Raw genomic sequence first — 27,346 nt, forward strand, 5'->3', positions numbered from 1 at the left:
CCTGTGTTGGGCTCAGCTTGGGTGATCTGAGGAGTTTTCAATGAGCCGCTAATTCAGTACACGCAGATCGCAGGGTCCAGCCGGACCATCCACAGGCTTTGTTTTAGCGATGGAAAAACTGAAGCCCCTGGGCCAGGGGAAGAGGCCCAGTGGGAGATTGAACAGAGGCGCTGATCCCACAACTTCACCAGCCAGGGACACCTCACGACTCACGTGGGCATCCTCGCGATGCTGTTTTCAGAGGGGTCTCCCCCGTTGGACCCCTGGGATTTTAGGCATCAGGTCACAACAAGGGTGACACAACAGGTGCGGGCGGGGCTCAAGGGCCCAGCGGGCTCAGGATTTCTGCAGGACGCTGACACCTGGGGGACAACTCCCTGCTCTCTCTGCGACACGGCCCCCACCTCCCACGGCCCCCCTGGCGTACGGCTCCTGGGGCCCTAAGCGGGCTCTCTCCTGCAGAGGACAAGCCCTGGACATCCAAGACCCAGGAACGCGGGAAGAGGGAGCGCCCGTGGGGAAACTGAGACTCAGGCAGTCCGTGACCACAGAGGGACTTGGGGACGGGGAGAATAGTCACAGTTACTCCTGAGTAAAATGACCAACTGCCAACAAGCCCGAGGAAACTCTGCTCGGCGACCCCCTTGGGGTCATCCCCCCTCCCCCGACCCGCCGCCTCACCTTGGCTGGACCCGGGCCTGGGGGCAGGAGCCTGTGTGAGTCTCGGGCCCCTGGCCTCCTTCCGGGTGGCAGGCTGTGGGCAGCGGGGGCAGACATCCAGTCAGAGCCGCAGGCCAGGGGCCCGTGGGGGGACATGAGGCCTGAGCGACCTGCACTGTGCCCCCGGTGGGCTCTTGGCGGGGTTAGGATGAGGTGGAGGGTCAGTGAGGGCGGCCAAGCCTGCCCCTCCGTCGGGCGCCTGGTAGGCGGGCATCGGGGGCCCTGGGAGGTCTGTCGGCACGTCATCAGGAGGCACACCTGCTCTGGGCACTCGCACCCGGGCCGCAGAGCCCTGGTCTGGAAGCTGAGGCCAGGTGGCATCTGAGGCCGCGCCACCACTTGCAGAGTTAGGGGCACGATCTCGAGCAGAGGACGCAGCTGAGGGTGGGCAGAGCTGGCACCCCTCCGCGGCAGGCACCTCGCCCGGCACTAGGGCGGGAGCCCCGGAATGTCCCGCGGGGGCTGCCTGGGTGTCCGGGGAGCTCAGAGAACCTCAGAGGCCATGCGGTCCCGCAGGCGCACGTGTGAGCCTGCCCAGACCCCCACGTGACGGGAAAAAGGGCCGCACTGAGCAACAATGGCCCCCCCGGCTCTGGGTCTGGCCCCTTGTCACCTCCCTCCACTGCCCATGACTCAGTGTCCCCTGGCTCGACCCTCCCTGAGGAGGCAGCCTCCTGCTTTCTTCCCGGCCTGGCTCGGTCCACAGACCCCTTTCAACGTGTGCCCAGCGCTCGGCCAACAAGGGCTCATTCAGCACCGCCCGTCCCCGTCCCCCGGGAGGCAGGCTGGGGAGCGCGGGAGAACATTTTTCTAAGGTGTAAGTCATGCCTTCCTCAAAGGGCAGGAAGGGCCGTGCCCAGAAAAGGAAGCCGGCTGCGGACACACGGGAGAGCCAGCCACCCTCGCTTTGCACTCACGTTTAAACCCCACCCGGGGATGGGCCCAGTGCCGAGGGCCCTGTGCCCCGCACCCCACAACCCGTGCGCCCCGCACCCCCCGCACCCCGCACCTCGCGTGCCCCGCACCCTGCGAGGGGGAGCCAGTGCAGCCCCAGAGGGTGGCCTGCAGAGGCCGTGACACACACTTGCCCACTGCCCAGGAGCCGGGGGCAGACGGGGGCGCAGGTCGTGGAGAGGCAGCCCAGGCAGAGGATGCAGAATAAGCAGGTTACAGGAAAACACGGCACCACACACCCAGCTCGTGAACACGTAGGGGTGAGCGTGTGCCGCGGGCACACAGACGTCGCCGGCCTCAGGGCCTTCGTGGGCCTCGGGGTCCCCCTCTGTGAACTGGGAGCCGCGAGCCTCTCTCGCTTGGCCCTCACGACCAGGACTGTGGGCGGGTCCCAGTCTAGGGCGAGCACCCTGGGGTCCAGCCTGAGTGGCTGGGCTGCTGCTTCATGTCCAGATGGTCCTGCGCCCGTCCAGGTTCCTGTCCTTGTCTGTCCACCCCGACACGGCCACGGACCCCCCCCCCCCCGCCCCCGGTCCCTCCCGCACACACTCCAGGTGCCTGGAGTCTCAGAAAGACCGGGTCTTGGCCTGGGGTCGATGTGGGAGCCAGGAAGAGGCCCCAGCACTGCCCTGGTCAGTCAGGTCTGGGGACAGGAGCTGTCCTTCAGCAATGCCCCAGAGACACCCCAGACTCATCTCGGGGAGCCCCTCCCCGCAGGGAACACCTCACCTGGGAGCACCCCCTCAGGGAGCACCCTTGGAAGCACCTTCCCCCGCCAGCATCTCTTCCCCAGGGAGCCCCTCCCCCACAGGTGCCAAAGAGAGACCAAGGCAAGGGTCTGCCCATCATCAGCAGGGTGGGTGCCACAGCCTGCGAGGAGGTGCTCCTTTGTTGAAGCCCCAGTTCCTTGTGTGGCCCCATTAAAGCTGCAGGAGCCAGAAGCAGGTTCTGTGACCGCCCAAAACGGCTCAGGGCTCCCACAGGCCCTGGGGCAACAGAGCTCCGCCTCTTCCAGGCTCAGGAGGGGCAGCCCTGCAGCCACCCCAGGAGAGTCGAGGGGGTGGGGTGCGACTGGACCTCAGCCAAAGCCCTGGCGGGGACCCCATGGGACATGTGCCCCCAGCACCTCCCCCCGCAGGCCGAGCTTCCTCCTCTGTGGGGGTGCTGGGGCTTCCAGACCAGGGCAGAGGGCTGCAGGGTGGGCGGGGATCTCTAGCCAAGCACTACAGTCCTGGCTGCCCGAGGGGCAAACGGAGCAGCTTGCAGGGCCACTGGCTTTGCCTAGCACTGTCCACAGTGGCTGTGCTCCCGCCAGCTAGCACAGAGTGGTCAGAGGAGAGGGGCTCCCGGCCCTGCGGCCACCTACCTGCCAGGTGGGACAAAGTTGCCCCTGAGGGGCCGGTGGAGACAGAAGCTGCAGGAAGCTCGAGGGAGCCTGGCGGTCAGCCCTGGACTGGACCCTCGATCCCAGGGGGCCTGTTCTTGTCCAGGATTCATCCTACATGCTCAATGGTGGCCCCTGGAGGCAAGGTCATCCTGCCCCTCGGCACTGGACAACAGAGGGAGGAACTGGACCGTCAGGCCAGTTAGCAGGCTCCTCACAGGCTGGAGTTTGGCCACCTGCCCCCACACCTGGGTAGCTGAGGAAAGGGTCCTGCCGAGTTGGCTTAGGAAGAGACACACTGTAGAGAGTGGGGACGGGGCTTGCAAATGCCCATGGCTACAAAGCAGGGTGAGGGACAGAAGAGCCAAGACCACTCAGATCCCGCTGAGCCCCTTGGTGAGTGACCAGCCCTTCAGTGGCCATCGCTCAGCTGACAGGCCGTGGGCACATAGGCAGTACAGGCCCAGGAGTGCAGCCTTCTGCAGAGGCCGCAGGAAGAGGAGGGCAGGCCCGGTTCTGGGCCTGGAAATGAAGTATCCAGAACGTGCCCCTCCCCAGATACCATTAGAGCCTGCAGCTGCTCCCCTGATGCCTGGTCACCAACCCCACATGCCCCGCCTCTCCTGTTCCCACATCCAGTCCGCACCCAAAGGCTGGACATTCACTCTGTGCTGGCTGAGCCCTGGGGGCCGGGCACCGGCGAGGAGGAATGCGAGTCCACTGGGCCTCAAGCCCACCTGGGATTTTTCAGCGCTTTCTTGTGAGACACTCAATCTACTGCCCAGATTCCAGAGTCAACGGCGGCTGTATTTTCCTCACAGCAACTTGCCCACCTATCCACCTGCTGCCTGTCCATCAGGCCGTTGTGTTTTACTGGTCGCCTTTTAAAGGAAGCTGCAGACGTCATTAGACTTGGTGCGACCACTTCTGTATGCACATCACTGGCTAGAGGGCCTCTGCCTGTTTAAGGTGACGTTTACTCGGTGAAATTCACAAGCCCAAAAGGTACCGGTACCTGAGTTTTGACAAATGCTCACCCCTGTAGCCCCGACCCCATCAGACTTGCATTGCCCCCACGAGGACTCGCACTGGCCCGTGTGGCGGATACTTCCGTTTAATTAAAATTAAGTGAAATTTAAGTCAGGGCCTCAGTTGTGCCAAACACACTCCAAGAGCTCAGTACTTACCATCGTAAGCAGAGCTCCCCTGCCCAGAACCTTCCTTCTTTTCTCCATTTTGCCCAAGAAACCTTTTCAAAGACTCTCGGTGGGGTACCCTCTGCCTCTGCGGGTGCCCAGAGCAGGACCAGAGCCTGGGTTCCTGCCCCCAATCAGGGGCTCGCTCCCTCTTGATGCTCCAGGTAAACCAGGGCCCGCGTCGGCCCGGGGCCACGTGGGTGCCAGGGTGGGCGCCGAGCCCCATCCACTGCGAGGGCTCGTGTTGGATCCAGTGCGGGCCTGGCAGCCCTGTCCGGCACCATCATGCATTTTTCATGCGAGGCAAATTGTTCTCCGAGCATCGGTCTCCCCGTACGGGGCCCGATCCTGACACAGCAGCCACAGGACTTTGAAGTATTCCAAGCCGGTGTTAATAAATCATAAGGGGAGTTCCCGTCGTGGCGCAGTGGTTAACGAATCCGACTAGGAACCATGAGGTTGCGGGTTCGGTCCCTGCCCTTGCTCAGTGGGTTAACGATCCGGCGTTGCCGTGAGCTGTGGTGTAGATTGCAGACGCGGCTTGGATCCCGCGTTGCTGTGGCTCTGGCGTAGGCTGGTGGCTACAGCTTTGATTCAACCCCTAGCCTGGGAACCTCCATATGCCGCGGGAGCGGCCCAAGAAATAGCAACAACAACAACAACAACAAAAAGACCAAAAAAAAAAAAAAAATCATAGGGCACTTCGAGAGCACCGCTAACGGCCAGAAGACGGGGCCCCAGAACTGCGTTCGTGGGGAAGTGAGCTGTGTGGGAAGGGGAAGCGGGGCCCTGCCCTCCGCCCACTCGTGTGCAGACGTTCTGGGGGGGGCCGCGAGCCTTCTCTCCCCAAAACAACCCCTCCAGCCTGATGCCTCGTCCGCAGTGGACGTATGGGCCCACGACTGGCTGCACCCCAACGAATAGCTGCCCTTGGCCCCCCCACTCAGGAGGGGGTAGACGAGGAGGAAAATCACCTGACCATTTGGGCAGAGAATGCCCAGGTCTTGGCGCCCAGGGCGCAGGCCAGAGCAGCAGGTGCGGGCGTCAGGCGTGTCCCTGAGGCCTAAGGGAAGGGCTGGGCCACAGGAGGGCACGGTCCCTCTGGTCCCAGCCTGTGGGTGGCACTGCCCTGACCAGGCCCCCCTCTCCCACCTGGGGCACAAGGATTGGCCAACGTGGACTGAGCTGGCTATTTAAATGTCATCCAACTAGGAACCACGAGGTTGTTGGTTCGATCCCTGGACTTGCTCAGTGGGTTAAGGATCCGGCATTGCCGTGAGCTGTGGTGTAGGTTGCAGACGCGGCTCGGATCCTGCGTTGCTGTGAGCTGTGGTGTAGGCCAGCAGCTACAGCTTTGATTCGACCCCTAGCCTGGGAACCTCCAGATGCTGAGAGTGCGGCCCTAAAAAAAGAAAAAAAAAAAAAGTTGTTACTGAACAGTAAATTATAAGAACTTACAAACAAATACATTCTAGTAAAACAAAAGTCCCAAACTCAACACTCATCACCTCCCAGTTTCTTCGCGAGGCTGTGGTGTGTGTGCCGTGGGCTGCTTGGCGTCCCTCAGTGGCAGGGGTGACGCTGATGCAGGGGTCTCATCGTGATCGTCCCTGTGCCCTCACATGGGCTTTGGGGTCACAAGTTGGGGCGCTGGCGCCCGGAGACGCTGCCCGCAGGGCTTTGTCCATGCTGGTGTCACAGTCTCCGGGCCCCTCTAAGCTGAGGGAGATGCTGCCGGTGAAGGTATTCTGGGCGTGTCTCCCCCAAGGGGTCGCTGAGTGGCGGCCACCGCGCCCTGGGGCAGCGTGGGCCCACATGGGCAGGACAGTTACCCATTGGAGCACGGGACCACACAGGGCCACCAGGAGAGCACTGCTCAGATGAGGCCAGCTCTGCTCACGGGGAGTTGAGTGCGGGGAGCTCTGTGAAAACGCCCGAAGCCTCGGAAAAGGCTGGGCTCATCCTCACGCCCTGGCCCTGGGGACACCCTGTCTTCTGTCCCCAGGTCCTCTCGCCAGTGGCAGAGGAGGCCACAGTCAGCAGATGCCCGGCCAGAGGGAGAGGTCGTGCGGCCACATGGGAACTTCCCGCCTCCAGAGGGTCAACCGAAAGGCTCTGCAGTCAGGGGTGCGGGGACCGCGAACAAAGGGACCAGCGGGCTGGACAGGCTGGCCCTCTCCTGCCGGCCCCCAGCCACGGCTCTGGCCCCAAATCTGAGCACTGTGTGGCCTCCAAGGGAGGCCGGCGCCCTCAGACTGGGCAGCCTTGCCGAGTCCCGTGGTTCTCGGGAAGAAAGGCTTGAGCAGGGATGGCAGAGAGCAGCGGGCCTGCAAAGGGACACGGGTCCTGTGAGCCGCTGTGGGTGGAGGCAGGAAAGGGAGCTAGTGCCAGCAGCTGGGGGGGCCTGGGCACAGCTGACAGGCTGGCGGGCTGGGGAGCTGCCACTTTAGAACCAAGTGTCAGTGGCCATGGCAAGCGGGTGCCGGCGGCCAGGAAGCCAGCAGCTGGGGCTACAAGGACTGGAGAGCCACAGACCTGGAGACTGGGAGGCAGTGGGGCCGGGGCCCAAAGGCTGGACCGCACAGGCACCCTCAGGCCACGTCTGCAGGCCAGGGGCTCAGCCTGACCTGAGGGAGCCAGGGCTCTGCCAGCCGAGGCCACTGGGGCCACAAAGACAAATGGGCCGTCCCCGCCCCCAACTAAGCAGACCGAGCTCAGGTGCTGCTGTGAGACCTCAGGCAAGTCTCTTCACCTCTCTAGGCCTTATAAGGAAATGGAAAGCGAACAACTGTCTGGAGGTCTCGGCGTCCTAAGAGCAATGGCCTGGCAGCCCCAGCTATCATTCTAGGTGACTCTAAAACCCACTAAGTCCTGCAGGGTGCTCTCTGACCCCTGACCCCCCGCCGGGACTGCTTGGCCCAGGGGGCAGGGGGAGGGAGAGAGGAAGGCCGGCTGGTGGGAGGGGCCTCAGGCTCAAGATGACCCCTGCCTCCCACCCAGGGGACAGATCCTGCCAAGGGGCAGGCCTGGCTGGGCTTGCAGAATCAGCCCCTTGCAGGCCAGAGGCAGCAGCCCCCTTCGTGGGAGTCGCCCTGCTGGATGACCCCGGAAGTGGGGTGGAGCGGGAGACGGGCAATTCCTGTGGGGCTCAGGTTGCTGGGCCACATACTTCAAAAACAACAGCTGCTGCACAGGCCAGCACACATTGGACAGACAGAGGCCCAGGGATCCCCAGCCGGCAGGCCTGCCCTCCCCACACCCGGGCAAGGGGGCCAGAGACTCTGCACTCCACCCCCCAATCTCATGGGAGCCTCTGGCCAGGCTGGGTCCGCCTTGGGGAAGGAGGCAGGTGAACCTGGCTGCGGTCCCCCCCGCACCCCGCCCCGCAGCTCCTGGCCCCACAGCTCAGCCCTGCACATGGCTGCACCTCTGCAGCCCGGACCCTCCCAGACGCAGGGCCTGAGTGCCTTGGAAAGGCCCCCGCTCGGGGTCCTGAGGCTGGAGCAGGAGGGCCCGGGACCCCCCAGGCAGGCGCTGCACCTCAGAAGCCCCAATCCCCAGGACCTGCGCCCCCGCAATGTCTCTGCAGGAATAGATTAATTTCCAAATCCTCGACCTCCTCGAAACTCAGAATGTGGATAAGGGCCGTTTTTCTGGATGGATATTCAGATGTCCAGGCTTGTTGGAGAGGGGAAAGCACCCAGCTTTGGGGCCCAAGAAAACTGGGGCGGGCCTCCCCGCCCCGGCCTGGCCAGATATGCCACCGGGCTGGCTGCTGTCCTGGGCTCCCAGGAGCACCTGCTCACTCGCGACTGTAATAACACAGTAAAGTTTCATTAAGGGCCTGGCCCCGGGCCCGACTCAATGCAAGTCCCCTGCGGCTGCTGCGGTCCTTATCACCCAACCTCATGCCTGGCTGGGGCGCCTGCAGTCCCTCCAACCCTCCAAGCTGGCTGGAGGCAGAGAGGGGAGCGGCCTCGGGCTGAGCTGCGGATCCTGAGCCCGCCACGGCCAGGCCTGCACGCTGGGGACTGGTGTCCACCTTCCAGAAGGAAGCCTGGGGCAGGGGTATGCTGAGGGGACCTGAGCATGTCACCAGTCGGGTAAGAAAAGCAAGCTCCAGACAGAGACCCCGGGGCAGGGGGATGAGAAGGGCGAGGGCGGGCCCCTCACGCTGTGGCCGCCGAGAGCCAGGGGCCCAGGCTCCCAAAGGCTCTGCCGCCCTGGGAACTGATTTCGGGCTCCGCTCCGGATCCCTGCGACGCTTTATTTGTATAACCTGCACTTTTCTACTCGCACAGTAATTTTCACCTCCCTCCCTGTCAAACAGAAGACAGGCTTTCACCTCAGGTCGCAGCGATGAGCCACGGCGGCAGCAGGCAGCCGCGTTAATGAAAGTGATTCACAAAGGGCCTGGCTGACGGCGGGGACAATGGGCCGGGGCTGCCCCCGGTTATCAAAGCAGAGGCAGGTGGGCGGGCGAGCGCGGGCTCGTCGGACTCCGCTGCTCGCTGCTCGCTGCCCAGGGCGGGCCTCTGCAAACACGCCCCGAGCCCCCGCGGAGCTGGGCTTCCACCTGCGCTGGGACCCGGGGACCAGGCTCACTCGCCAGTGAGATTCCCCTCCTCCCCTCCTCCAGGAAGGCTGCTCACACCCTTCCTGGGCCCCAGCCACACACCCTCACCCCGCTCGGCCGGTCCCCATGCAGGACCACGCTTCGCGATGACACGTGCAAACAGAAAGCACGACCTGGGGTCAGACAGTCTCGGCGGTTCTGTGCGTCTCGGCTGAGCCCCCTTCACACAAGGAGCTGAACCTCTCCGAAGCTCTGCCTTCCCGCCTCCAAAGGGGGCGTGAACCTGCTGTGACTCCTGGAGAGAGTTAGTGAGCCTCTGGCACAGACCTGGCACAGAGTGGAACAGCAAGCCGGGCACGGGGCTCAGAGGTAGCGGCACAGAGCCCCCCCGCCCCCGCCCCCAGACCAGCTCCTCGGTTCTCACCCCTAAGAAGGGGGCTCTGCCCCTGCAAGCGTGTCCTGCGTTGGGGGTCTCAGGGGGCACAGGCTGGGTGGCTCCGTGGGTGGTCCAGCTGTAAATCGTGAACAATGAGGTGGCTCGAGTTCCCCTCCTACGAGGTGGACCCAGTTGCCTCGGGGCCGTGGGAGGTTAATGAGTCAGAGTTTGTAAAACGCTTTGCAGAAGGATGAAAGGGGCTCAGAGGGGCTGCCCCAGGGTGGAGGACGGAGGTGCTCTCCTGTCTGGTGGCTGCAGCCCACACTCAGACCTGGGGGGCACCAGGGCCTCCCACCTCCCACCTGCTTCCAGCGCAGCTGTTCTCCGGCCCAGGAAGGGCCACGGCCCCAGGGCAGCCGCTCTGGTCCTGCACAGAGAGGGCCCGGGAGGCCCCTGCCCATAGCTCTGTAGTGACAACTGCACCAGGGCCAGCAGGTGGGCTCGAGGGAAACTGGCTGCAGGGAGCTGTGCCTGGAGGTGTTGGGTCTCAATCCGCCTCCCAGAATAACCTCCCTGTGTTTGGGCTACTTGACCCGTCTCACTCATAAGCCGGGAGCCACCAGCGAGGGGGTATCTGTGCCCACATCAGGGCCAGACCCCCTCTCCTGCCCCATCTCAGAACCGCACCTGAGAGCAGAAAGAAAGCCGCCCCACGCAGCACGGCCATGTGGCCCGGATGACAGAGCTGGACAGGAGGCCAGACCCACCCAGCTTCCAGGCCTCAGAGCAGGGCCCGGACCAGGGCGTTGTGGGTGAAACAATCTCCGTGCCCTGCCCACCCTGGGGGCCCCGGCCCGTCTCGGCGCCTGCTCTGGTCAGGCCCTCCCTTCATTCCTCAAGACTAGGACGGATTAGGACGAAAGTCCCCCACGGCCTGGGGCATCCCCGACGGGGCACGAGACAAACACACACGCGCGCTTTAAGGGGCTCGGTGCCAGCCAAGCAGCATTTCCCTTTGACACGTCCGACGAGGGTTACGTGTTTAAACAACGATGCTTTGGATCATTGGGTTACGTACACAATCAAAATTAAATTCCACTTGTTTATCATTACGCCTTTTCATGCACTAATTACACTGGCAAATTTGGAATTAAACATATGACTCTCTCATTCCCTGGCTACCGGACAGCTCTGACCCAGAAAAACCACCTTGTGTTAGGGTCAGAAGAAGAAAGCCACCCAGGCCTGAAGGAATGAACGAATGAAAAGGTGAATGAGTGACCCCCTGGGGAGAAACACGTTCAGGAGGCAGGAGCCCCACAGGGCAGGTCACACGTCCCAAGAAGTAGGGGTCGCCTCCTCTTATTGAAGATTTTTTATTTAAGCTGCAAGATGGGCAGAGAGGCTGCACTAACCCAGCCGCGCCTGCGTCCAGGGGAGCTGGCCCCCTCCGAGGCAGGAGACCCAGGAGCCAGCCTGGGCCACCATCGTGCTTCCCAGGACCCGGCCAGCCTCCTCTGGCGGCAGGACCGTGGTGAGGTCAGAGGCTCAGGCCACTTGCAGAAAGGACCACAGAAATGCTAGGTTCGGCAGAAAACCCACCTGCCCAGACGCTGCTCCCGGAAGCCCCCCTCCAGGCCCCGGGGCCGTGTCCAGCTTCTCTCCCGGCCTGAAGGAAGCCGACTCACCCCCCCCCCCCGCCTCCCTGGCCCCGGGACTCGCCCAGGGCCCCCAGCCCATCCATCACTGTCGGACTCCGAGACCGGCTCTGTTCTAAAGGCCGCGGCCGCTTCCGCCGCCCACGGCTAGAACAGAGGGTCCGACTGGGGCCGGTGCTGGCAAGGGTGCCCTGATCAGATGAGCTTGCTGCGGCTGGGAGCCCAACCTCCTGCTGGGGGTCTCGCGGCCACCCCGGGGTTGCTGAGAAAGGGGGTGCTTCTCTCCACTCAGCTCCAGCTGAACGGAAGCCCTGCAGGGCCAGGCCTCCAGGCAGAGCTGGCCACAGGCTCCTGTGAAAGTGTCCAGCTGGCATCCCAGCTCCTGCACAACCACGAAAGCCAGGAAGGACCAGGGGCTGTGGGGTGGGCGCCGCTTCCAAGACTGAAGAGGCTCCTGGGCCCCTGCCTGTTCTGGGCTGGCCAGGTATGGAGGCCCCTGCTTGGGACCTGTGGGGCCCAGGACACCCGGGGCCTGGCACACAGTCAGCCCTCAGGGTGGGGGCCACGCCAAACCCGGCTTTCCTCAGGGCTGCCCATCTGCCTTCCCGGGGTCACATTGCAAGAGCCAGGTTGCGTTTCTTCCCCGAGTTTGACTGACCTCTGGTTCGGAAGCCTCCAGCCGGCCCTCTGCCCTCCCCGCCGTGCACAGGGCCTCAGTCTCCACAAGCCATGCCTGGCGTGGAAGAGCCCTTGGCATCACCGTGCCATGTCCCCCTCTCACGGTGGGGAACTGAGGCCCAGAAAGGACACGGGACGTATTCGAGGTCCCATGGCAACCAGGGGTCCAGGCAGGCCAGGATGCTGGCTCAGCCCTGTCCCCCGCTGGCCCTTGTCCCTCTTTCCGGGGAATGGGGTGAGAGGGGGCCACGTCCCCATGGGGAGTGTGCCCGTCCGCTGGGATTGTCAGAACGGGACCGACCGGGCAGCGTAACCGTGGAAACATACTTTCACGCAGTTCTGGAGACCAAGGTGCCGCCAGGTTGGGTCCTGGCGGGCGCCCTGCCTGCAGAGGCACCTTCCCCATGTGCTCAGGTGGAGAGAGCGCCCATGTCGCTTCCTCTTCCTACAGGGACGCCAAGTCTGTCCTGACCCCACTTAACCGAACGACCCATTAGCTTCCATCTCCAAATACAAGCTGTGGCTCCAGGGGACTTCCTGTCCATAGCAGAGGGTCAGATGCTGGAAAAAGCCTGTCCACAAAGAGCCCCAGAGTGTCCAGCACGCGGACAGGGCTAGGAGGGAAGCGGGAGCTGGGGCCTGGCTCGCCCTCGGGCACCTGGGCACAGGAACATGGCCAGCCTTAGCTGTATGCCCAACCCCAGGATGCGGCTGTTAACGGCCTCACCGGACACGGCCAGGGAGCTTTTGTGCTGCCGAGGGAGGCAGGCAACGCTGGCCATGTGCCCGCCCCACCCCGCCTTGTGCCGTCCCAGTGTGTGTGACGAGGCCACGTCTGCCCATCCATCCTCAAGAAGGCATGAGGCTCAGAGCGGGCCCCTGGTTTTCCAAGTCCACTGACGCGCTGCAGCACAGGGGAGCCGATTTCCGCCAGACTGACTCCAGGCCCCGGGCTCTCTCTCCCGGCCTCACCACCCCCAGCCCAGCTGTCCGCCTCGAGGGGCCGGGCCAGGCTCTCCAGATCCAGCGGACGGGCAACAGGTCCCTGGCCGCCCACGGTGGCTGTTCCTGGGCTGACACTTGAGCCCTGGACTCAGTTATCCTTTATCCACTAAGTAATCCCAGCGGAGGCCAGAAAGAAGCCGAGACGCGCCTCGAGCTGGGGCCAGGTGGCCGTGAGATGAAAGGTCATGTGAGGATGGCCGCCTGGCTGCCCAGCGACCTGAGCCGGCTTCTGAATGAGATCAGACTTGGAGGGACCCCGGGTGTCCCGGCTGGGAACTCGGCCCCCGCCAGCCCCAAGGGCAGGACCTTGTTGAGATATGCACACGGGAGGCAGACCACCTGTGTCCAGACCCACGGCCCTGCCCGTTCCTGCCCATTCCTGCCCGTTCCTGCCCCCTCCACCCCCACCCACCCCGCGCCGGTTCCTGTCTGCAAAATGAAATCTCTCTTTCGGGAGTTTGGAGTTCACTGTGTGAGGGGCACACAGCAGGGGCTCAATAAATGTGGCTTCCAGCTGGGTGCCTGCCAGAGGCTCATGGGACTCTCAGTTAGTTCTGATGCTCAGAAACTACTGACAGAAACTCCAAGACCACGTGCAGAGGACCCTGGCCCAGGCCCCCAGCTGGACAGAGCCCCCACAGCAGGGGCATGTGGGTGCAGGGACCCTTTGCTAGGCCTGTGCCCAGAAAGCTCCTAGTGAGTGCAAGACCAAGAGAGGAGCCAGTGATCTACCACCACGATCCCTGGGGGTGACCACCTGTAGGGACCTCCCACAGCCACTCAGTCACATCCCCAGGGGAGCCCCTTGCACTTTTGACCTCTATTCCCTCCCATGATCTGAAGCTCTGGGAGGTCAGCTCTATGAGAGCAGGGCTGTGTCCTATCACGGCTGCATCCCCTCGGGCTGTGCCTAACCCAGAGAAAGTCATGGACAGATAAATGGGTTTGAAGATGGATAAGATGGAAGTTTGGATGGATGGATGGATGGTTGGATGGACAAATGGACAGATGGATGGATGGATGGAAGGATGGATGGACAGACAGAAGGATGGATGGATGGACGGAAGGATGGAGGGATGGATGGATGGATGAACAGATGGATGGATGGATAGATGATGGAAGTATGGGTGGACAGATGGACGGATGGATGGATGGAAGGATGGATGGATGGATGGAAGGATGGATGGACAGACAGAAGGATGGATGGATGGACGGAAGGATGGAGGGATGGATGAACAGATGGATGGATGGATAGATGATGGAAGGATGGATGGATTGATGGACAGAAGGATAGACTGATGGGTGGACAGATGGATGGATGGAAGGATGGATAGATGGTGGAGAGATGGATGGATGGAGGGGTGGGTGAATGGACAGAAGGATAGATGGATGGATGGATGGAAGGATGGACAGGATGGAAGGATAAGTGGACGGATGGATGGATGGAAGGATGGACAGAAGGATGGAAGGACGGATGGACAGATGGATGGATGGAAGGATAGGTGGATGGATGGAAGGATGGATGGATCGAAGGACAGATGGATGGATGGAAGGATGGATGGACAGATGGAGAGACAGATGGATGAATGGATGGATGGATGGATGGATGGAAGGACAGACAGAAGGATAGATGGATGGATGGATGGATGGATGGACAGGATGGAAGGATAAGTGGACGGATGGATGGATGGAAGGATGGACAGAAGGATGGAAGGACGGATGGACAGATGGATGGATGGAAGGATGGATGGACAGATGGATGGATGGACAGATGGATGGACAGATGGATGAATGGATGGATGGATGGATGGAAGGACGGACAGACAGAAGGATAGATGGATGGATGGAAGGATGGATGGACACATGGATGGGGGTCTGGAGGTGAACAGCCTGGAAGCCCAGGTGGGCTCTGGGTGCTCAGGATGCCAGCCCATCGCCTGAACCCCTGGAAGGAAGGCCCCAGGCAACAGTTCCTTGCCTCAGTTTCCCTGGTGAGTCCCAGGCCCTCTTTAGCCAGGAAATCACTTGCCCGAGACCCTCACCCCCACCTCAGTGCATTAGATGACCTGACGCCCTTGAAGGAAGAAGCTCAGGAGGACTCTGGTCCCCGTGTGCCCTTCCAGTGGCTCTGCCCCTCCTCCTGCCTCGTGGGCTCCCTGGCACCGTGCCCTGACCTGCTGTGCTGGTGAAGCTGACCCCGGTTCACAGGGTGGAGGTCGAGGTCCCACGTCACTGCCTCGCTGCCTCCACACAGCAGAGCAGGAGCACCCTATGCCCTGAGCGACCGCCTCCTACCTCCTCCGCTGCTGAGTTGGGGGCACAGGAGACACAGGAGCAGTCCCCAGACTCTCTGATTTTGAGGAGGGTCTTGAGCCCCAAGGTCACAGATCCAAGAGGTGGCTCCCGCACCTGTCTGCAGGCTGTAGCTTCTCCCGGCTGCAAAGTGCCCCCGTAGAGCAAAATGACCCCCGACAGTAAGTGACCCCTACAGCAAAGCTCCGGACAGCAATGTGACTGGATCACATTCTTTTCCTCCCACTGTCTTATCCTGCGCTACTCCAAGAGATTGCGTACAGCCCCCGGGCTGTCCAGTAGTACTTAAATTTTAAAAAGTAAGCTGGGAGTTCCCGTCGTGGCGCAGTGGTTAACGAATCCGACTAGGAACCATGAGGTTGCGGGTTCGGTCCCTGCCCTTGCTCAGTGGGTTAACGATCCGGCGTTGCCGTGAGCTGTGGTGTAGGTTGCAGACGCGGCTCGGATCCCGCGTTGCTGTGGCTCTGGTGTAGGCTGGTGGCTACAGCACTGATTCGACCCCTAGCCTGGGAACCTCCATATGCCGAGGGAGCGGCCCAAAGAAATAGCAAAAAGACAAAAAGACAAAAAAAAATAAAATAAAAAAAAAAATAAATAAAAAGTAAGCTGGTGTTATACTCAGAGGGGAAAAAAGCCGATTTGAAGAAAACATTGAGTAGATAGCAATGCAGAGGTGGCTGGCGAAGGAGAAGCCCAGACGGTGCGAGGCAGCGGCTCCGTTCCAGCCCCAGGGCCCCAGAGCCAACTCCCAGCCCCACCCTCCAGATCAAGCTCACGGCCTTTCAAGCCCCTCCCCTCCCGGGGACCCTCCTTGAGTCTCCCTGAGGCCCCTGTGTGCCCACCAGTGGGAACCAGAATGCCCCTGTGGCCACTCTCACAGGGCCCCCCCACCCGGCTCGGCCGCTCCGTGAACCTGACCTGTGTCTTCCCACAAGGCCCGCCCAGGAGCTGGAGTCCAGGCCCCACGACACCAACCACCCCCGAGGTGCCGCCAGCCCTTGCCGAGGGCCAGCCGCCAGCCCGGCCCCAGGCCTCAGGCGAGCTGCACGTTCATAGGCGTCTTCCGTGTCGTGACCCCAAAGGGACCAAACAGCATTTCCAAGCGAGCTGGAGACAGCCACCTCAACCTGTACCCTCCCCAGAGAAGCTGCTCCAGATGCCGGTTGGTTGAATGAGTGAGCCAACGAGTAAGTGGATAAATGAGTGAGCGAGCACACCTGGCCTTGGGGGCCCTTCCTGCCTGTGCTGATCTGGGAGGCGTCCCGAGGCTGGGGGCCCCTCCTGAGCAGCGCCATCTCCAGAGGCTGGGGCTCAGCTTCCCTGAGAGGGTCCTTCTCCTCCCACCTCTCACCCCTGACCTTGAGGAAGCAGGGGACCCTCCGTCTCTTCTCGGTTGCAGCCAGGGCTCTGCTGTGCCTACAGGGGGAATGGGGCTCCTTGGTGTCGGGACTGTGTCCCGCCCCAGGGCCAGGTGGCTGGATCTGGGGGCCAGGCCGGGCGCTGGGCGCTGGCGGTACAGCCTCCCTCAGCAGCGGCGGGGCTCCTGGAAGCGTATCCGGGCCAAGTGAGAGCTTGGGTTACGCAGGCTCTGGGCCCGGGGTGGGATCTGCTAATGGGGGGGGGCACTTAACCCCCTCCCTGGGCGGCAGCCGAGGTCAGCCTCCCGGGAAAGACCAAAGCCATTTCCCTGCATGGTCACAGCCAGCTGAGCGTCCTAAACCACGACAGACGAAATGCCCAGTGCTGCGATTCTTCCAGATGCCCTCAGCCCCCCGTGGCCCTGCAGGGCCCCCCAGGTGACAGGCCTGGGGTCACCCGGCAGGACGCTCGGGTCACACCCTTTGCCCTCACCCCGCCTCACCCGCGGAGCCCCTGTAATTTGGGAGTGACGTCACCCCATCTTAGCCGAGTCTGATGAAAAGTCCCCGTTCACAGGAGGAGGGTGAAGTTTGTGGTGATCCCAAAATAGCCCTAAAGAGCTGCCTGCCACCCCAGGAATGCCCGGAAACCACGCCCGGCTGAGGACAGAGGTCACCCGGCTCCCAGGCCTTTGAAGCTCAAGGGGACTTGAAGAAGCTTCCAGAAGAGCAGCGGGGTCACAGCTCCTCCGAGGCCTGGTCTGGGGGAGCCACAGGAGGGACGTCAGCTCGAGGCGGAAGAAAGAAAGGGACAAATGAGGCTGAGAGGGACAGGGAGCCACTCCCTGGGGGGTCCCACACAGCCGGCCCCGCCAGCTCCACCAACACAGACGCGGCCTCGTGGCCTCTGGAACCCAGGACACGCGCCAGAGCCACGCGGGGAGTGCATGGCTGCGGCCCCTTGGAGGGACGGGGGGCCAGTGCAGCCCTCAAGGACTTGGCCAAGGTCACAGGGCCGGCAGGGAGGGGCCGGCGGACCCAGCTCTGGCTTTGGGCACGGCCGCTGGCAGGCTGCTCACGACTTCGGGCCTCGACTGCTGTGTCTGTGAATCGGGGGTGAGCCCGGAAGCGGGGCTGAAGGCCGTGAGGACCGGCGGCATCCCGCAGCACAGCCGACCCAAGACCCCCCCCACACCCCGAGATCGGCTGGGGCCCCGCCTGCCGCCCCATCATGGATGCAGCTCTTCTGAGCACCAGAGGGCACATGCAGGCCAGCAAGGACCTGACTCCGTGGTGGACTGGGGACAGGGCGGGACCTCGGATCCGCCCTGCTCTGGGAGAGGGGGGCGGGCACACCTCAGCCCCCTCCGTGGGCCTGCAGCAGTACCGTTTCTTCTCCAAAGGGGCTTTTGCTGTGGCTGTGGAACATTCCAGAGAGAGGGGAGTGGGCCAGCAGGGCAGGGCCCGGCCCACTGTCCATGGGGAAGCTGCGTTTGGGTCCTGGGGTCTCAGGGGAGGTGATCCAGGCCAGGCTGGAAGATTACGGCGCAGTTCCTGTCCGCTCGGCCCGAACCCTCGGAATGAGCACCTGGTGGGTGGGCAGGGGCTGGAGGAGCTGTCCGGGGCCTCGGGTGGCCTGTGCCCCAGAGGAGGAGCCTGGTCCCATCATGTCCACCAAAATGCCCAGAGGGGGACAAGCACTGAACCAACCCTGGCGCCCCTCTGCTCTGGGCTGCACTGAGGCCCCTGCTGGCCCCTGGCCTGGGGCCAACATCCATTCATCAGCGTCTGGCCAGCGCCATGGAGAAAGGCCACAGGCACGCAAGGAAAGGCGGGACCGGCTTTGACTCCAGCAAACTTGTACGTATGCACCATGTCCAAAGATAAGGTGCATTTATCGAGCACTTACTGTATGCGGTTCTATCTCTTGACTCACATGGATGCTCACATCAGATCCTGGAGGTGGGGTCCGTGCCTCATTCTTCAGAGAAAGACACTGAAAGCAGAGAAGTCACGCAGCTGCCGAGGAAAGGCCAGGACCTGACTCTTAATCCCCCCATCAGTGTTTTAGGTGACTTTTTTTTTTTTGTCTTTTTGTCTTTCCTAGAGCTGCTCCTACAGCATATGGAGGTTCCCAGGCTAGGGGTCTAATCGGAGCTGTAGCCGCTGGCCTACACCACAGCCATAGCCACACGGGATCCAAGCCGCATCTGCAACCTACACCACAGGTCATGGCAACGCCGGATCCCTAACCCACTGAGCAAACTCATGGTTCCTAGTCGGATTCGTTAACCACTGCGCCACGACGGCAACTCCTAGGTGACTTTTGTTTTAGGGTTGGTGCTGTTTCTCTTGTGAGTTGGTTTTGGAGGCTGTGACCCAGGCCCTTGTGGGCTCTCCCCGTGGTGTCTTGGTTTCTCCACAGTGGCAGGTGTTTCTGCGAGGGCTGACCTGACCGGTGTGACCGTTCCCAGGAGCAGAGTGGTGCTTGTCCCGCACCTCCGGCCCCAGAGATGAGCCGTCCCCCAGCTCTTGTGTGAGGAAGAGAGTGGGGGGACACTGGCCCCCTCCCCACATCGCCACCCAAACCCCAGCCCTGGAGCGGCCACCCTCGTCCACCCTCGGACAGGGGTCCCGACTTCCCCTCGGCCCCAATTTCTGAGCCCCTGGTGACAGGTCTGGGGTCCCCAGCAGCCCCGAGTGGGGTTCTGAGGCAGGTGGGGGGAGCCTGGCTTCACTGCACCAGCAGACCCCCAGGTCTGCACTAACCCTGGGCCACATGGATGCCCAGTGATGCCCGAGGAGTCCCTGCCCCCGGCAGGTCGAGCTAGGAGCTTCCACACCTTCCTTTCACCCCAAGCCACGGCCGGCTTCTCCCCACAACTCCCAGGCGGGGGGGCCCAGGAGAAGCCGCCACCCTGGGCCTTGCCTCGGAGCTGCGCTGGAGGGGAGCCCGGGGCCTCGAGGCACCCTGCCAGCTGGGGCCGCGGGAGGAGCACATGGACGTCACCCCACCCAGGGCCCCTCACTGGAGGCTGTCAGAGACTTAGCTCTGGGGCCTCAGCACCCCCCCAAAAAGTGCGAATTCAGAGGTGGGGCTCCCCTGGCTGCCGTTAGCCCCGCCTTGAGCCCCTGGACCCGCCCCTGCTGCCCAGAGCCCATTCTGACCCTGGTCCACGCTGCCCGTGATTGAAGGCCTCTGGCTCTGTCTCCACGTGGCTAAAGCAGGAATCCTACCCGTTAACTCGGAGCGATGCTGGGCAAGTTCTCCCAAAAGCACTTTTCACTCCCTGAGCCCTCGGTCGCTTCCCCGCTAGGCTGGGCTGGGCCCTGGGACTCGGGGGGCCCACGTGACATCACTCCTCTCCGATCCTCCATTTCCCCGTCCCTAAGGGGAAGGGCCAAGACTCCTTCTGGCGTTGCTGGCCCGGCCTCTTGCCCCCGGGCCAGCAGGGTGGATGGACAGGTGGACGGACCCGGCTGGCTTCCTGGTGCAGGGGGTGGGTCCCGGGAAGTGGCCTGTTCCCCGGACTTCCCGCCCCCACACCCACAGGGCTGCTGGCGGGACACTCCTGGCCGCCCGCCAGCTCCCCGGCATGCCTGTGGGTGACTCCTGGAGCCCAGCCAGATGCTGTCACACGTCCCAGGGGCCCTCGGCATTCTCCGCCTTTGTTTCCGATGACTGGGGAGCGGGGGGGTGGGGTGGAGGGCATGGAACAGCTCAGAATCCTGCAGCAGGATGTCAGGCCCCCGGGGGGGTGGGGGGAGCAGGGGAGGGAGAGCTGAGTGAGGGGGGCCGTGCTGAGGCCCCCCCACTCCCAGGAAGGTGAGGGGGGCTCCCATTGGAGCCGCACAAGGCGGCAGCAGAGGGACGATTTTCAGCAGGTCAGGTTCACGTGGGCAGAGCACAGACTGGGGTCAAGGATAGGGCGAAGGGACAGGCCGGGGCCGCCCATGCGGGCACAAGGGGCGTCCACGGTCCTCCACCTGCAGGAGGGGCCACAGGAGGTTTCCTCCCACGGGGAAATGAGGGCGGGAGAGGGCAGCTGAGGGGCCAGCAGGGCCCGACCCCTGCGGTGGGCCACCCCAACCACAGGCCTGGCCCCATCAGGCTCCCCGCACACGGCCACCGACAGGGCCCCTCTGGATTAAGAGCAGCAGCAACTGTGCCCTATTTATATCATCGGCCCCAATGTCCACAGGCCAAGGCCAGCAGGCCCATGCAGGGCTTCCACCACGATCAACTTACATTTAAAATAAATGTTTCCTTAGCTCTGAATCCGATCTCCGGTGGTGAATTTCGGGAGGCGGTGAGCACAGACCCAAACTGAGGGCAGCCTCTCCTCCCGGCACCACGGGTGGCGGTCTGGCCACAGCCGCCCCCAGACAGTGGCACCCGGGCCATCGAGAGGGGCCACCAGTGCTGCGTGGCTATGCCGATTCCTGTGGGTCTACGAGCCTCGGCTGCCGCACCGCCCCCGCGGCACCTAGAGCCCCTCGCCCTCGTTGGGGGGCCTTGTGGTGCCCTGCCTGCCTTGTGGACAGCTCTGGAGGCCCCTCAAGACAGGCTACCAGAAGGACCCACGTGGACACACAGGGCCTTGTGTTCGGCGGTCAATGGATAAACTAAAGTCGCACATCGCAGCTCTTTCTAAAGACACCGCCCTCCTTGCTCTGCGGCAGGGGCTCCGAATGGAAAGGGAAGGGTTTTCAGGACTTGGGGACACAGGTCAGCCCCCTCGCCCACGGCAGCCGCAACCAGGGCCCTTGTGCCTCTGGGACCCAGGCCTCTCCCTCCAGATGCCACCACGTCCCCCTGGAGACGGGGGGAAAGGGGACGGGGGAGGGGCGGGCGGGGCCGCTGAGGGGTGCAGCCCCTGCCAGGGCCGCCTGGGACCTCGCACCTGCCCTTTGAGCAGAGACCTCCAAGCTGCGCCCGGACACCCCAGTCCCCAGCCTGCAATGTCAAAAGCCGTCTAAGAAGACCGCCTCCCCTGGTCAACCCCCCAACTCTGAGTGAGAAATTCTTCTTTGAAGCCACTTGGGAGCTCATGGGCCACCCTGGGAGGTGGGGGTCCTCAGATCCCAGCCGGAGCCGCGCAAAGAGCCTGAGCCGCGCAAAGAGCCTGAGCTCGACAGACGGGGCCCCCAGCGACCAGGAGCCCAAGCTGCCGACCGCAGAGGGGTGAGGCCAGCTCCATCCTGAGGACATCGGGGGATGGGGCTCAGTCAAAGGCGGGGGAGTGGCGGGGGGCACCCGCCTGTCACCCCTGCCTGCCCATATGCCCACTTGACCCAAACCGCCCTCCAACAGGCCTCACCAGGCTGAGACCAAACCAGGCCCTCGACCACACACAGCCCCTGCACCCACAGCGCCCTGAGCTGGGGGAGCAGCCCCCCCTCCCCGGAGATGAGGGGCTGGGGTGCTGCTGAGCTCGGCTCATCCCATTTGCGGGGTGACGCTCTCAGGGCTGGAATGCTAATTACCTCCCCCGCTGGAGCAGAGGAATCCAGCGAAGGGGGAGCCGGGGCCTGGAAGGCGCAGTCCCTGGTGGCCGAGCAGGCCCCGGCCTCCTCCTGGGAGGGCTGGGTAATAATACCTGCATTACTGAGCGCCTCCTGGGTGCCGGCTCCCGCCACTAGGACCCACGTCCCTCAAGGCAGTGTGCCATCCTGCCCACGTGCCGGAGCAGAGAACCCAGGCGCCGGGAGTCGAAACAGAGCCTGTGGGCAGCGGCGCAAACACAGGCCTGCTCACTTCAGAGGCTCCGACCGCCCACACTGGGCCGCCAAGAGGAGGGTGATGGCGAGAAGAGCGGTCACATCGGTTGAAGATTGAGTCCACACAGACCCCCGAGAAGGGCGAACCCACCCTTGACCTCGAGGCTGCAGCTGAAACCACCAGTGCTGCCTTTCCAAGCCCAGCAAACACTGGGTGCCAACCGTGGGTCCCTCCGAGCGCGGTGGCATGCTGGAGCCGCCGTCCCCTGGGGCACACTGAGGAGTGGCAGGCAGCCCCCAGTGCAGGAGAGCAGGGCAGGGGGCCTGGGGTGCTTCAGGGACAGCTTGATCCAGGAACTGTGTCAAAGCTGGGTTCTGAAGACCGAACAGAAGTTTTCCACGAGGGAGAAGCTTCCCAGGTGGAGAAAGCGTGACACGGGCCGGAAGGTGCTGAAGGCCAAGCATGCTGGGACGGCAGAGGTCAGCAGGGCCATGCATCAGGCGGGGAAGTTGAGAGGTGCCCCTCGCGTGGGGCAGAGGCAGGACCTGGGACCAGCTGCTGGCTTCTCAGCCACCCTGTGGCCATCTATTTCTAACCTCCCCCTGGAAAGCCTGTAGCCGGGAACCGGAGGTGGTGCAGGGCAAGCACCCACCCCAAGGGGGCCAGTCTCCTCCGGCCAAGACACCAGGCACTTCCTGACTCTGGGCCCAGATCTCCGGGCAGAGGGGTGGGCACCGAGGGGGCGGCCTTCCAGCTGGCATTCCAATTCCTCCTCCACAGTTTGTCCATTTCCTGCCCTGGCTGCAAATTTCAACCATTTCCTTCTTGGGCCACCTCCGGCCTCTGCCGCTGCCTGGCCCTGAGCTGACCCTGGCAGGGGACAGGACGGTCCTTGTCCTGCCAGCTCCAACTTTGGAACCAGCAATGGCCTCGATCAAGCATCCTGCCAACAGGCCCCTGGATGCTTGGAGGGGTGCCGAGTCAGAGTGGTGGGAGGCTGTGGCCCACCCCCATGGAGTATCCCCTGGTGGTGACGCTGACTGCGAGCCCGACAGGGCTGGCGCTGGAGACCCCCTAAAGCAGCAGGCAGCAGCCAGCAGCCAGAGGCAGGATGTGGGCACTGTTGCTGCTGAGGCTACCCATCCACCTGTTACTCCTGAGAGCGCAGTCTCTGCACTCGGGCGGGGGCTCCACGGAGGGGCCCAGGGGGTAGGTGGGAAAGGTGAGGCGGGATGGATCCTGTTCCAGACCTGGCACCTGGACGCCCGCACCCCCACGCTCGAGCTGATAGGCCCGAGCCGGCTGGGGTCCCGCAGCTGAGCAGAAGGCTCTTTCCCTGCAGGCGCCCTCCCCAAGTTCAGAGACTGTCCCCCTATGAGAGCAGAGTCCCTGGGAAGACGCAGGGGCTTCCCAGGCCCCTGTGAAGGGAGGGTTCAGCCCGGGACCTGGGCTCTGCCAGAGGCCCCACAGGGGGCTCCCCGGGAGAGGCTACCCCGAGTGCAGGGGGCCCTGGGTCCCCCTCCCGAGGCCTCTGGCTGTGCCATAGGTCTGCAGCCTGCAGCATCCTGAGGGGGTCTAGGGGTGTTCCGAAGTTAGGGGGCTGTGCTTCATGATCCTCGGCAAATGGCTTTTTAGCATAAACTGCCTGGAATGGGGTCTCTGCTTGTAGCAAAGGCCCAGGCCACTGCTGGATGGGACGCTGGGCCATTGGCAAGAGGCCTTGTAGCTCCGGGGCCCACGGCTGCTCAGTCGGTGGCAGCTGAAGGGGGGTCCCGCCCCACAGGAGAACCCTCCCACTTAGCTCCCAGCTCCCCGGAGATGGCCCGGGCCCCTGGGGGTGGACATGGCCCTCGGGCGAGGCCCCAGCCCCTGGGGGAGGCCCCGCTGTGGGAGCGGGGTGGGGGTGTGGGACAGGGGGCCATGTGGGGCCCAGCACATAATGGATGTCTTCATCCAGCCCTCGAGGCTGGGTGCCCTCCAGTCCAAGCTGCAAACCCAGGTGAGAGGGGCAGATTTTCCACGCTGGGGCCCAGGGTCCCAACCAGCCCGCCGTTAAAAAGTTGAGGGGCTCAGCCAGGGCGGCTTGGAGACAGGGCAGCCCTGCAACTCGCCCTAGTTAGTGATTTAACGGCGGAGCTTCGTGCAATATTTTGCAATAAATCTTTCCATTTGGGGGTTTAAATACGTCACGGGAGGCTCCTCCCCACCCCCACCCCCAAAACCCAGAGTCCTGAGAATATCTGCTTCCGCAGTTTCCCACAAAGCCAGGTGCCGAGCAGCCGGGCAGGCCAGGAGCGCGCAGAGGGAGGCGAGAAGGAGGCTCCCGCGGGTCCGGCGCCAGCAGGCGGGCAGGTGGCTCCCTGCTTCCCGGCAGCTGGAGCCCAGGACCCCACCTCCAGGGGAGGGCATCGCCCCCGGCCCCGGGCAGAGGCCAAACCAAGCTGAGAATGTCGGAATCCAGCTGACCACTGTCCACTCACACAATATGTAGGCATTAAGGCAGATGCTTCAGGCAAATGTTTAAAAAACCACTTCTGAGTTAAATATTCACATAAGAGTCTCAGGCCAAATTTCAACCCCAAGGTCAGAGCAAAGCACACGAATTTGATGGACTCCCTCCCAAGCCAGACAGCCCACTCTGCAGCCCCCCTGGGAATCCCGGGTGTGGGCCTGCTGGTGACCAGGGGTGGGGAGGCCGGGGGACCTGTTCCCAAAACACCGGGCACACACGCCACCAAAGCCAAGCCCCGGCCCCACGGCACAGAGCCCTTCCAAGGCCAGGGCCTTAGGGAGGGGCGTCCTGAGTGGCTGCCCTGGCCCTGGCAGGGCTGGGCCATCTGCCCCAGGCTCTGCCATGGGTCTCCACCCCTCTGCCGGCTGCTGTGACCAGCAGCTGTTTGAACTCAAACAGGACACAAATGCATATGGAATGCATGCAAGGTGGCAGGCTCGTCACACCCAGGGCCCGCCTGGCCTTCACAGGCACTCTGAGCGCAGCCACGGCTGGTCCCATGGCCATGAGGGCACAGGAGCCTGGGGTCATTATGGGATTTGCCAAGGCCCCCCAGGCAGGAGGCAAGAAGCCTCAGAACAGAACGCACCCCAGCAGTGGGTGGGTATCTGGCCCTGCCTGCTCCGGCTGCTCCCATGGGGCTGGTGAGGGTCCCCGGCCCTGGGCTGATGCCCCCTGAAGCCCAGCTGTGCAGAGGAGGTGCCGACGTGGCTCTACTGAGGACTGTCCAGGCACCCACTTACCTGTGGGCCCCCAGGGGGCGAGCCCGAGCGGGGCCTGCTTTTCCAGAGCCCTGAGCCCACGACCACGCCGTAGCAGGGGCCCCGTGCTCTGAGCGCAGCAGGAACGAGCCGGCGGGGAGTCAGGGGGGCCACGGTCAATTCTCGGGCGTCTGTTCCCCAGGGCCGCCAGGGCTGTGGGTCGGTAGCAAACACAACTCGCCTCTAATAAAACAAATCATCTGAGGCTGGGGAAGCCACAAGAGGAAACAGCTGTGCGCTGCTGGCTGTGAACACGTGTTTCCACGCCCATCTCTCGGCTCGCCTGCTCGGCCCCCGGAGCCCTGGATTCTTGGCCATTTTCAGCCAGCAGAATGCTCTGCACCATCGAGAGGGGAGTGTGAGGCCGTGGAACGTGTGCACACAGCCATCAGACGGGCAGACCCCTGCCCAGTGCCCACCAGGTATCACCCCGGACCTCATCCTACTCCTCCTATCACCTCCCCGTCACCGCCAGCGCTGCCCTCCTACCAGGACCACCACGACCACCTCACCAGCTCCATCACCTCCAGCATCACCTCCGCCACCTCAGTCACCTCCACCTCCAACCTCACCTCCGCCACCATCACCCCCTCCCATCACCTCCAACCTCACCTCCGCCACCATCACCCCCTCCGTCACCTCCAGCATCAGCTCCAGCATCACCTCCACCACCATCACCCCCTCCACCACCTCCACACCATCATCACCATTGGAATACCCGTCTCCGAGCCCATGTGCTTTATTACTGAGATGTGGGTGACTGTTCTTGTATCTGGGTCCCCAGGCAAGTGGCAGACCCTACACTCCACTTCCAACTGGCTCCCGAGGTCTGGCCCTCCTGCTCCTGGCCCTGCAGCCACAGCCCTAGCCAAGACCTGTCCCCTGATGCTGAGATGTGCCCTCTGAGAGCCCAGCTAAAACCCATCCTGAGATCCTGTTTTCAAAGCTCGGTGTAACCCGCACGTTTCTGGACGCTCCTCACTCTTCCTGATGAACCCGAAGCTGTCACCTTTGAAGTAATTATGTGACTTGTTCGGAGCACCCTGGGTCCTCCTGAGCCAGCCCCACGGCATTCCTGCTCCCAGCACCCCAGGGCGCACGCTTACATAAGCCTTGCTGGAAGCCTGACGTGACGACCTGCCCTGCCGAAGAGTGACTACCACCAATAAAACCTTTTATTGCCCAGTCAGGGCTGCTGGTAGAGTCTGTATTTAGAGCAATGCTGTTCATCCCGGGAAGCACAGGATTGTTTGGGTCTGGGGCAGCTTGCAGAGCAAAGACAGCGGTTTCGGCAAAGTCCCAGGGTCTTGTAAACTGAAGAAAGAAAAGCCAGGACGCTTTGGCCAAGCTCTCCAGGTCGCCCCCTGCTCTGATGGCTGCCTGACCCGAAGGAGCGCCCACTAGAAGACAGAAGACAGAGCATGGTCCCCACACGGTACAAGGGCCACAGAGGCGGTACGTGCCAGCCGTCCCCACCCCGACAGCCCTTCAGCAAAGCCCAAGGCACAGACGAGACAGCCACAGGCCTGTCTCACAGGGCCGGACTCTCCCTGGGACTGGGCAGCCTTGCAGAGCTGCTTCCAACCTGGCGGCCTTGGTCACGTGTGGCTTACATTTAAACACATAAAAGTGACATCGAGACCCTGGGTCCCTGGTCACACTGGCAGGGGGCAGTGGACACAGGCAGCCAGTGGCTGCCATACTGGACCCTGGCCCTGTGGCTGAGCACGCCCACCGTGGTGGGAAGTTTTCTGGGCTGGGCCCAGATTTGAGAGCTGAACGCTGAGTCCGCTGGTCCCTCCAGAGGCTCTGGGACGAGGGCTCCGCGGGCACCTTGACATCCCTGGTCTCGCAGAGCACTGCCCGGCCTCCACCGCCATCGCCACGGCCCCTCCCCTAAAGCTGCGTCCCCACTTCTGTCTTCGTGAAAGGACACCAGCCGCTGGAGTCCAGGCCACCCCACTCCAGTATGGCCTCCACTTAACCATGACATCTGCAAAGTCCTCGTTTCCGGATAAGACCCCGGTCACAGGTCCCAAGTGAATTCTGGGGGGGCATTTCTCCGCCCTGCATGCCCCTCACCCCACTGCCCTGCAGCTCCCCCTGCCCCGTATCACCCTCTGTGCTGCTGTA

At 63.1% G+C, this 27,346-nt stretch overlaps 1 long non-coding RNA gene across 1 annotated transcript in view; it reads right to left on the reverse strand.

Annotated features, from left to right (window-relative positions):
* Positions 1-25,375, reverse strand: part of LOC110259826 (uncharacterized) — a 44,960-nt gene extending 19,585 nt beyond the window's left edge. The window contains exons 1-2 of the long non-coding RNA XR_014839909.1: positions 25,196-25,375; positions 18,128-18,214 (exon numbers count right to left, since the gene is read on the reverse strand). This is a non-coding gene — a long non-coding RNA (uncharacterized LOC110259826). The remainder of the gene's footprint in view (positions 1-18,127; positions 18,215-25,195) is intronic.
* Between the last annotated feature and the right edge of the window lie 1,971 nt (positions 25,376-27,346).

Source organism: Sus scrofa, chromosome 3 (genome assembly GCF_054392235.1).
Source record: "Sus scrofa isolate SSC_HxYL_T2T_F1_AM1 chromosome 3, Sscrofa_HxYL_maternal_Yorkshire_Landrace_v2.0, whole genome shotgun sequence".
In the NCBI taxonomy this organism is placed as follows: domain Eukaryota; kingdom Metazoa; phylum Chordata; class Mammalia; order Artiodactyla; family Suidae; genus Sus; species Sus scrofa.